This window comes from Heptranchias perlo, unplaced genomic scaffold (assembly GCF_035084215.1).
Source record: "Heptranchias perlo isolate sHepPer1 unplaced genomic scaffold, sHepPer1.hap1 HAP1_SCAFFOLD_50, whole genome shotgun sequence".
Classification (NCBI taxonomy): Eukaryota; Metazoa; Chordata; class Chondrichthyes; order Hexanchiformes; family Hexanchidae; genus Heptranchias; species Heptranchias perlo.
Window position 1 is genome coordinate 2101102 of NW_027139516.1, and position 10581 is coordinate 2111682.

The window sequence follows — 10581 nt, forward strand, 5'->3', positions numbered from 1 at the left end:
GACCACCATGAAAAACTATCCCTCCTCATCCTTCTCAAATACAATATCTCACCGTGTTGTTATGCTGTTAGACTAGTTTCCTCTCTCTGCTCTTATTTGGAATGTGTTACTTTTCCATCTGACAACACTGAGTATCATTGTATTATGTTAGTCCACAAGAGGAGATCATTCGGCCCATCGTGCCTGTTCCGGGTCAAACAAACGTATTCGTTCAAAATTCATTCAGAGATAGATTGAGTGCTTTGTTATCAGAAAATTGCCTGAACCCCCACAGTCTACAGCTTTCCTCCTCGCTATCAACGACACGGTCAATTTTTGTGTCACCGGCAAATTTCTTAATCATGCCCCCGACGTTTAAGTCCAAATTGTTAATGTATACCACAAAAAGCATAGGACCAAGTACGGAGCCCTGCAGCACCCAACTGGAAACAGTCTTCCAGCCACAAAAAACACCCGTCGACCATTACCCTTTGCTTCCTGCCACTGAGCCAATTTTGGCTCCAATAAGCCACATTCCCTTGGATCCTATGGGCCTTTACTTTTTTGACCAATCTGCCATGTGGGAATTTTTCAAAAGCCTTGCGAAAATCCATGTCGACTGCATCAATTGCGCTACCCTCATCGATCCTCCTTGTCACCTCCTCGAATAATTCAATCAGGTTAGTCACACACGACCTCCACTTAAAAAATCCATGCTGACTGTCCTTGATTCGTCCGTGCCTTTCGGAGTGACAGTTGATCCTGTCACTCAGAATTGATTCCAATAATTTGAAATGGAGTCTTTCTCCTGCTTGCTGCAATAATAGATAAGGCGGTGATGTACCATCAGGCCCGGCTAGCTCAGTCGGTAGAGCATGAGACTCTTAATCTCAGGGTCGTGGGTTCGAGCCCCACGTTGGGCGAGTATCATTTAAAACTTTTATGTTGCGTTCACTGGCCAACGGTGCAGAATTGATGCATAATGAAACGTTAAATTTGTAGTCAGGATGGCCGAGCGGTCTAAGGCGCTGCGTTCAGGTCGCAATCTTTTCCGGTAGGCGTGGGTTCGAATCCCTCTTCTGACATTGCTTATTTTTACGAAGACGTGAAAATATTTTATTTGTGGATTGGGCTGCAGCTGATTTTTAGACCAAGTTGATTTGCTCCTCCCACAAAAGCAACTGGCTTTGTCATGGAAATGTGACTTGAGAAGTTTCAAACGGTGATATGTTTGACATATTAATGACCTGGACAAAGAAATAGAACAGCAGTGGGAAACATTTAAAACGGTGATAAATAGAGTCCAGGAGAAATATATCCCACTAAAAAGCAAGAACAAACTAGCCAGAAATGACACACCAAGGATGAATAAAGAAACAAGGGCAAAATTTAAACTGAAGAAAAGGGCACACACTAGCCAATAAAGGAGAGAGGGGAATGTGATAAGACTGGGAAAGAAGTCTGAAGATCTATTGGAAAGGCAAAAAAGGAATATCAATAAAAGCAAAGTATTCGAGACACATCAACAGCCAAAGAAAATTTAGGATAGGAATATTTGCACGAAGTGATTTTTAGGTAGTCGCCTTTAAATGTTTCAAAGGCGACTGCGAATTTATGATCGTCTGGCCATTTCACCAGCCGTGTTGAAAACAAAACATGTCTCTTAAGGGGAGTCTATAACGAGGGGGCATAGATTTAAGGTGAGAGGGGAGAGATACAAAAGGGTCCAGAGGGGCAATTTTTTCACTCAAAGGGTGGTGAGTGTCTGGAACGAGCTGCCAGAGGCAGTAGTAGAGGCGGGTACAATTTTGTCTTTTAAAAAGCATTTGGACAGTTACATGGGTAAGATGGGTATAGAGGGATATGGGCCAAGTGCAGGCAATTGGGACTAGCTTAGTGGTATAAACTGGGCGACATGGACATGTTGGGCCGAAGGGCCTGTTTCCATGTTGTAACTTCTATGATTCTATGATTCTATGATTCTATGATAATAGGGCCACTAAGGGAGACACACGACAAACTCACAGGCAATGACAGCGAAATGGCAGAAATATTAAATAATCACTTTGCTTCAGTATTTACCAGGGAGACTGGTATTGTGGGCATGACAGTAGAAGAAGAGATCAAAAAGATATGTAAAGACATTTAAGATCGAAAGGGGGGAGATAATTGATAAACTAATCAATCTTAGAGAGGAAATTTCCTGTTAGGTGCCTAACCAGAGTTTCAAACCGCTCAGCCACGCTAATTTCCGTATTACTGTTCAGGAGCTTATTTCACAGGGACACGATTACTGCGCTCCATTTAGGGAGGCTCAGTGAAAGGCGGAAATTGATCTATTAATAGAATCATAGAATAAGATAGCGCCATTCAGCCCATCGTGCCAGTGCCAGCTCTCTGAAAGAGCTGTCCAGTTCGTCCCACTCGCCTGCTGTTTCCCCATAACCCTGAAAAAGTTTGATCCAAGCGTTTATCCAATTCCCTTTTGAAAACTGTGAGTTAAGAAAAACAATATTGAAAGGGGTGCTGGGGCCTCTGCAGCGTCGATGTGGAGTGTGTGATGATTGAGTTATCAAGATGGTTGCTTTACACATGTTATGATGTGCAATCATCCTGAAGTATCTTCAATATCCAATACAAATTGAATTGCAAACCTGACGGACAAACACTGGAAAACAAGTCACGAGTGAACGCAAATCATCTCGGACCCGTTTTTAGCCTCACGGCACTTCAAATAAAGTGAAATAACTTTGCATTGAAAAGATTTGGAACTTGCATCTATGCCTTTATCTGTTCCATTTCTTAAAGTTGCTGGCGTCTGATGATGTACACGCCTCTGCTCGCTCTATTGAACAAGAAAGTAGGTGTTTGACGTTGACGGGACCTGTTGGTTATGAGCTCATCCTTTACATTGAGTGGGTTCGCGTCCTTTAAACGGCGTCAACTTTAGCCCAGCGGTGAACTTCGCAACAAACAAGTTCATCACCGTCTCACCGCGGGCACTGACTGACACGTTTATCGTTATTTCTTTCAGACCGAAATAAATAGGAACCGTGATTTTAAATTTGCACGAAGTGATTTTTAGGTAGTCGCCTTTAAATGTTTCAAAGGCGACTCCGAATTTATGATAGTCCGGCCATTTCACCAGCCGTGTTGAAAACAAAACATGTCTCTAACTTTCGCGTCTTTTTTCGAAAGGCAAAAAACATATTTCCCATGACCTCTGAAGGATGGACAAGTACATTTCAGAAAGCAGAAGCAAGTTCACCAGCCTTTTAATCCGGAGTCAGACCTTTGCGCGACGCACTCTGAAGACAGGCTCATGGATGTTATTATATTTTTTGAATGTTTCTCAAACACCGTTTCATATATTGGTTGAATGGATGAGGCTTATCAAATCTCCGCCAGATCCCACCGGGAATGAGATAGTATTGGAAGCAGCCTTCACCCCCAATATCACGCTGGCTTTCATCGCCTGCTCTCAGCGGACTGCATTAACAGGGCTTGGAGATATGGACTTTGTTCACATTTAATTAGAAATGTGAATCGTTAAATATTTAATCATTTTTAATGGGGACAACGTTTCAAAATATTTCCGCCCGGTTTCGAACCGGGGACTTTTCGCGTGTTAGGCGAACGTGATAACCACTACACTACGGAAACCTGACACCTCCAACCTCGTGTTAGGGATATAACCCCTCAGCCAAACTAATTTCCGTATTACTGTCCAGGAGCTCATTTCACAGGGAGACATTTACTGCACTGTATTTAGGAAGGCTGCAGAGAAGGATCGGTGACGATGGTCAGGCAGGGAATCCCAGAGCGTCGCGCCGAAACAAACATTTCACTGTTTTTTTTTCATGTGCCTGATATCCGACCGCAGTGTAAATTATGGCGAATCAGGCATGCTCAGATGACATTGTTCACAGAGTGTTTTCTTGCAGCCAAATCACACATTAGAAAACTTGAAATGAGATGAAGAGATCGGAGCCATTTAAAGTGCTCCCAGTGACTGCTGATCAGGAATTGAAACATGGCACCGGCTTCAGTGCTATCAGAATGAGGCAATGAATCCAAAAGTGGGACGAAAAAGGTGCAATCTTCGTCCCTGGGTGGGCTCGAACCACCAACCTTTCGGTTAACAGCCGAACGCGCTGACCGATTGCGCCACAGAGACCGTCTGGTCCTTTTTCTTGCAAGATACACTAAAGCAGCGTGTCACCGAGCCAAAGTTACATGTTGCAGCCACAGAAATGCAATTGTTCACTATCAGTGTTACTTTTCCAGAAATAAAGGATGGGACATTGTTTGTGGAAACATGGAAACGGTCTGGTCTCGCTCACAGCATCGATATCACCGCCAACCAGCTCTCCTGCAACCGGCGCGCCCACCGGTGCTTTGTCTGTTAGTTAGTTGCACTGTGGGAGAACCTTCACCACACGGACTGCAGCGGTTTAAAAAGCCGGCTCACCACCACCTTCTCAAGGGCTTTTTGGGATGGGCAATAAATGCCGGCCTCGCCAGCGACGCCCACATCCCATGAACGAATAAAAAGAAAATATTCTGAGCGTCCTGATGCTGATGTCAGGTTTTGATCCCTGATCTGCAGTAACTGGGAGCTGAAATATTAATTGTACCGAATGCAAACACTCCCTGATATATTTAACACTCTTACATGCCTTCCCTGCTGGCCTCGTCGTTCGGCTTCGGTGTTTTCATCACGGCGGCCTGGGTTGGGAATATGCTGTTACAAAAAAGAATTGCCAATTTTGTCGAATCACAGCAAACTTACGGCACAAAAGCAAGCCATTCGGCCCATCCTGTCCGCACCGGCCGGAAATGAGCTACCCAGCCGAATGCCACTTTCCAGCACTCGGTCTTTAACCTTGTAGGTTCCGCCACTTCAAGTGCATATCCAAGTATTTTTTTAAATGTCACGACGGATTCTGCCTCGACCACCCAGTCAGGCAGTGAGTTCCAGACCCCTACCACCCTCTGGGTGAAAAAAATTCTCCTCAGCTCCCCTTAAATCCTTCCACCAATCATTTAAAATCTCTGCCTCCAAGTTATTAACCTCCCTGCTAAGGTAAATAGGTCCTTCGCCTCCACTCTGTCTGGGCCCTTCATAATTTTGTACACCTCAATTAAATCACCACTCAGCCTCCTCTGTTCCAAAGAAAACAACCCCTGACTATCCAATCTTTCCTCACAGCCAAAATTCTCCAGCCATGGCAACCTCCTCGTAAATCTCCTCTGTACCCTCTCTAGTGCAATCGCAGCTTTTTTGACCAGTCTGTCATTTGGGACCTTGTAAAAGCCTTGCTAAAATCCATGAAGACGACATCAAAGTACTCCAGGTGTGTTCTCACCAAAGCCCTATTTAATTGCAGCAAGACTTCCTTACTCTTATACTCCAACCTCCTTTCAAAAAGGCCAACATAACATTGTTCTTCCTAATTGCTTGCTGTTCCTGCATGTTAACTTTCTGTGATTTGTTTACAAGTTCACCAAACTCCCTCTGAATACCGACATTTATTGGACTCTCACCTTTTAAAAAATATTCTGCTTTTCTATTCTTCCTACCAAAGTGGACAATTTCACATTTTCCCACTTTATCCTCCAACTGCCACCTTCTTACCCAATCACTTAACCTGTCCACCTCCCTTTGCGTCCTCCTCACGGCTTACTTTCCAACCGACCTTTGTATCATCAGCAAACTTAGATACATTGCACTCGGTCCCCTCATCTCAGTCATTAATATAGATTGTAAACAGCAATTGCAACTTAAATTGTCCGCCCAGGATCGAAAGCAGGGCCGTTCGCGTGTAAAGCGAACTGGTAACCGCTGCTGACTTATACTGGGCAGAGGGGAACTGACCAGTCACCTCTCTCTGCTCTGATTGGGACATTTTTACTTCTCTTTAAACAACATCTCTCCTGTCCCACACTAAAATCATGGACCAGAATCATAGACTATTACAGCACAGAAGGAGGCCATTCGGCCGTGTTGCCGTGCCTACACTTTGAAAGAGCTGTCCAATTTAGTCCAAAAAACCCAGCCTTTTCCCCGTAACCTTGCAAATCAGTTCTCTTCAAGTACCTGTCCAATTGCCTTTTGAAAGTTCCTATGAAAGCTGCTTCCACCACCCTTTCAGGGAGTGGCTACCAGATCGGAACAACACTCTGTGTGAAAAAAAAAATCTCCTAATTTCCCCTCTAGTCCTAAAAGCTCACAATCCTTCTCCACGGATGCCTTTTTACAAACATTTCATTCATCAAAACCAAACAAGATACTCTGGAAAATGTCTTCATTTTCAAGTAATTAATGTTCGGAAGGAGCTCCCTAATTTCCCTCCCCTTTATGAATCAGATCATTCTCATCCGGATCTTTTTCCACATGAACCGGCCTCCCCTCCCAGGGGCTGAGTTCAGAATCTTCGAAGGATACAGCTCAGAAGCAGGCCATTCGGGCCATCGCGCCCGTGCCTTATCCAACAAACCATGTACCAGATTCTCCTGAATTCCAGGGTGTGGAACGAAAGCGAACAACAAAAGCCCTGACATTCGACCGTGGAGGTACAGGCAATTCTGTGACAAACCGGTTTGTCTTTTTCCCGGTTTTTCCCTGTCTATCTGACTGCGTTTATCTCTGTGCGTGTGGAGCTGCAGGCTGATTTTGAATTCATAAGTGTGTTTGTGTATGTTTCGTGCAATAAATAAATGAGTGAATCAGACGCTTCTCTCCCTGACACTGGGGAACTAGTGAGGCAGAATTCAGAGCAGGGTTCTGTTTATTGTGAAAAAGGGAATGCAAAATGAATTCCGGAATTATTCAGAATTCTACCAGCGCTAAAACCAAATGCGACCCCCGCCGTGATTTAAATACGCAGCTTTCTGATTTAGATTCAGACGCGCTAACGTTGCGCTACGAGGTCTGATGGTAGCGATCGGGTTATTTACCTTTATGAAAGTTTCTCATGCACCATTTCATTTATTTCAGATTTCCAAATCCCGCCCACTCCCACCGGGTATCAGGCAGCCACAGAAGCAGCCTTCACCTGTCCGCGGCAGCATGACTGCAGCAAATCCAATGACACACACCCGGAACCCAGAATCATCACATCACAGGAAAGGAACTGCTCAAAATACATAACAGGACGGGCAGCATCTGAAAAAACGCTGAGACTTTCGGTGTTTGGACTTTGTTCAGGACTGCTAACAGGACGGTGTGAAAATTTAAACTATGGATGTGTATAAATGGATGTCATGCTTCTTTATAAATTGAGTGTTTAAGTTATGTGTGCCATTTATAAATTTATTTTGATTATTTTTACAATATGATATATCTTGTTATAAATATATATGATTGCACCTGTGACACTTATAAATACATTTGGGTGTAACTGCTTGGTGGTTATCATTATATCTCTTTGTATCTGTGTTATGTATTTGTGTGTAATAAAAAGTAAGACATAGAGAAATAAATATCCAGAAAATACATTTACAATATATACCCCACAAAAAAGGAATAACTAAAAGATATATCTAAATAGATTTGTAAGCAGCAGTCATGAAATGCATTTACATCTTACAAATCAGAAATATATTTTCAATCTAACACGGCTGCAGCCCAATATATTTATAACCATCTGTTGACAATGTATAAGTCGGGTTTATGGTTATCGAGTGGTTAGAATTCGGCGCTTTCAGCACTATGGCCCGGGTTTGATTCCCGGTCAGCGCATTTCTTTTTACAAAACAGTTCACTTAATTACGCAAAATTATACAAGTCTCTTAGATGATTCTTTCAATTACCATTAATAAACCCACAACTTTCTGGTTCACACTGAACGAAATGCTAACAAGTTTGCCGAGTAAATGTCGAAACGACGCGAACTTCTCTGACTTTCATCCCTTCTCATTTTACGCACTTTATTTTTGGAGTCTGCTTCAAAGTGTTCAGTGGTGATGAGACGAGGAATCTGGTGCAGCCGTTGTTGAATGTGAAAGGATTGCAGCCCAATTTACACGAGAGAAAGCTCGTGCCTGGAGGTTTGTGAGGAGCAAGTTCCAGCAAATTGTTTCTGTCCCGGGATTAAACCGGGAGTTTTTCGCGTGTGACGCCAACATGATAACCATTACACCACGAAAACACCTATTTAGTCCAGCCCAGGTCAGATGGAAGTGTTAAGGGAGAAAGTGAACTGCTGACTCCCACTTCTGGGGGATGTCCCAAAGCGCTTCATAGAGGTGTAATCAAAAACATGGAATCATGGAATCGCAGGAGTCCATTCGGCCCATCGTGCGTTGGCCAGCTCTTTAAAATAAATGGTGCAATTTTAAAGGGGGTGCAGGAACAGAGAGACCTGAGGGTATACGTACACAAATCTTTGAAGGTGGCAGGACAAGTTGAAGAGATTGTAAACGAAAACGTATTCGGAATCGTTGACTTTATTAATAGAGGCGTAGAGTACAAAAGCAAGGAACTTATGCTGAACCTTTATAAATCACTGGTTAGACCCCAGCTGGCCATCACACAATTCTGCCCACCACACTTTAGGAAGGATGTCAAGGCCTTGGAGAGGGTGCAGAGGTGATTTACTAGAATGGTGCCAGGGATGAGGGATTGCAGTGAGGTGGAGAGACTGGAGAAGCTGGGGTTGTTCTCCTTAGAGCAGAGACGGTTAAGGGGAGATTTAACAGGGGTCTTCAAAATCATGAACGGTTTTGATAGAATAAATAAGGAGAAACTATTTCCAGTGCCAGAAAGGATGGTAACCAGAGGACACAGATTTAAGGTAATTGGCAACAGAGGTGAGATGAGGAGAATGTTATTACGCAGCGAGTTGTCATGATCTGGAATGCACTGCCTGAAAGGGTGGTGGAAACAGATTCAATAATAACATTCAAAGGGGAACTGGATAAATACTTGAAGGGGAAAATTTTGCAGGGCTATGGGGAAAGGGAAGGGGAGCGGGTCTAATTGGATAGCTCTTTCAAAGAGTTGGCACAGGCACGATGGGCCGAATGGCCTCCTTCTGTGATGTTTCAATGCTGTGATTCGATGTTGTGGAGCATTTTCTGATGCAGTGGATATTCGGGGCAGAGGACCAAGTGGGGATTGAGCTCGACGGCAAGTGTATACAGTTCGTTCAAAGGACTGAAGCCGATGGTTTCATTCCTCCCGTCGTTTAGCAGCAGGAAATTACTCGGCCATGCAGGCGACTTTTTTTGTCTTCATTCATGGGATGTGGGTGTCAATGGCGAGGTCAGCATTTATTGCCCATCCCTAATTGCTCTTGAGAAGGTGCTGGTGAGTCGCCTTCGTGAACTGCACCTTTCATTGACTGTGTCATTGACATTTTCTGGATAGAGAGAAACTATTTCCGCTGGTTGGGGATTCTAGGACTTGGGGGCACAGTCCAAAAATTAGAGCTACATCTTTCAGGAGTGAGATTTGAAAACATTTCCACACACAAAGGATGGAACAAGTTTGGAACTCTCTTTCCCTAACGGCAATTGATGTTTGCTTAATTGCAAATTTTAAATCTGAGATCGATAGCTTTTTGCCAAAAGAACGTATGAAGGGATAAGGGCCAAAAGCAGGTATATGGAGTTCGATCACAGTTCAGCCATGATCTTATCAAATGGCGGAGCGGACTCGAGGGGCTGAATGGCCTACTCTAATTCCGATGGTACATTTCCCCAAGTGTCTGCTCTCTCCATAGTTGCGACCTTGTGTTTAAAGCATATTTTCGTTTAAAGGTTCGTTTAGGGATGATCCGGTGGGCGTCAAAACGTGCCGTGGATCGAGACCGGGTTGGTTATTGCGGGAAGAGCAAATCAACTGGGCCGAAAAATCAACTGCAGCTCAAGGTAAAAATAAAATAGGAGTCAAAGTAACCAATGTCGGAAGTGGGAAGGAGACTGCGACCTGAAAGCAGTGCCTTAGACCGCTCGGCCATCCTGACGGATAAATAGTACTTTGCCTCGCCACCCTTTCCACATTGAGACCCCCCCGGAGAAAGGTTCATTCACTCGAGTGCTTGGTTATATAAATGATGCTGGAAAGGCTCGGTGAGCGGGATGCCACCTCCCCGGGTTTTCCTGAGCCTATTGTACTTTATTCCTATTTAATGACGGGAATATTCGCAATCAGTAGCCAAAAAGGATTAAAAGCTGAATCACAGAGAAATGGAAATCCTCGTTAAATCTGATAATGCTGTAAGTAAAACTCGCTGGTGGTCCAGTGGTTAAGATTCGCCGCTTTTACCACTGCGGCCGGGGTGCGATTTCCAGCCAGAAGAGCAACTTTTGAACACTTGTTATATTAATCGCATGGAAGAAAAAAAAAACAATATTTTTGTTATTCACCATTAATTAACCGATAACGTTATTTTGCAGAATGAAAGGCCACTGAGGGATGTTGGAAAAGTTTAATAATGTCTTTTGTGCGATGAACTTTTTATTCCTTCTCATTTTACACACTGTATTTTGAAGGGCTCCGTTTAAAATGTTCAGTGCTCGTGAGACCACGAATTTGTGTCGAACTGAACAAAACAGGCTCTTTCACAGAGGACAGAAAAATCTGCCCCAAAATAA

At 43.8% G+C, this 10581-nt stretch overlaps 4 non-coding genes across 4 annotated transcripts; 2 read left to right on the plus strand and 2 right to left on the minus strand.

Annotated features, from left to right (window-relative positions):
* The first annotated feature begins 829 nt into the window (after positions 1 to 829).
* trnak-cuu (transfer RNA lysine (anticodon CUU)) lies at positions 830 to 902 on the plus strand. The gene has a single exon. It is a non-coding gene; the product is annotated as a tRNA-Lys (tRNA).
* A 78-nt stretch (positions 903 to 980) lies between these two features.
* On the plus strand, positions 981 to 1064 carry trnal-cag (transfer RNA leucine (anticodon CAG)). Its single transcript has one exon. It is a non-coding gene; the product is annotated as a tRNA-Leu (tRNA).
* Positions 1065 to 3569: 2505 nt separating this feature from the next.
* trnav-aac (transfer RNA valine (anticodon AAC)) lies at positions 3570 to 3642 on the minus strand. The gene has a single exon. It is a non-coding gene; the product is annotated as a tRNA-Val (tRNA).
* Positions 3643 to 4082: 440 nt separating this feature from the next.
* Positions 4083 to 4156, minus strand: trnan-guu (transfer RNA asparagine (anticodon GUU)). The gene has a single exon. It is a non-coding gene; the product is annotated as a tRNA-Asn (tRNA).
* Between the last annotated feature and the right edge of the window lie 6425 nt (positions 4157 to 10581).